The following is a 456-nucleotide window of genomic DNA, read 5'->3' as shown; positions in this document are numbered from 1 at the left end:
GCAGGAGAATGGCGTGAACCCAGGAGGCGGAACTTGCAGTGAGCCGAGATTGCGCCACTGCACCCCGGCCTGGGCAACACAGCAAGACTCTGTCTCAAAAAAAAAAAAAAAGAAAGAAAGAAAGAAAAGAGAAGAAAAACACAAGAGAAAGAGAAAAGCAGAGTCAGGAGACATGGGAGAGTCCACGCATCCCTATGCTCTGTGTTATTTAGTAAGGATTTGATTGATCACAATAAGCTCTGGCCACCATGCTGAGTAATGCCTGCCCAGCACCTCATTTAACCTTCACTATGACCTCAGGAAGGGACTATAGGAATCATCACGCCCATATGCTAATGAGGAAACAGGCTTGGGAGTGTTGGGTTCTGCCCAAACCCAGGTGTCAAATCCTGTCACCTTAATGAGATGTTATTCAAAGACCACTCACGAATAGGCACCATTAAATGAATCCCTACT

This window comes from Mandrillus leucophaeus, unplaced genomic scaffold (genome assembly GCF_000951045.1).
Source record: "Mandrillus leucophaeus isolate KB7577 unplaced genomic scaffold, Mleu.le_1.0 Scaffold120, whole genome shotgun sequence".
Lineage (NCBI taxonomy): Eukaryota > Metazoa > Chordata > Mammalia > Primates > Cercopithecidae > Mandrillus > Mandrillus leucophaeus.
The sequence above is the reverse complement of the archived record's forward strand: the minus strand, read 5'-3'. Positions refer to the sequence as shown.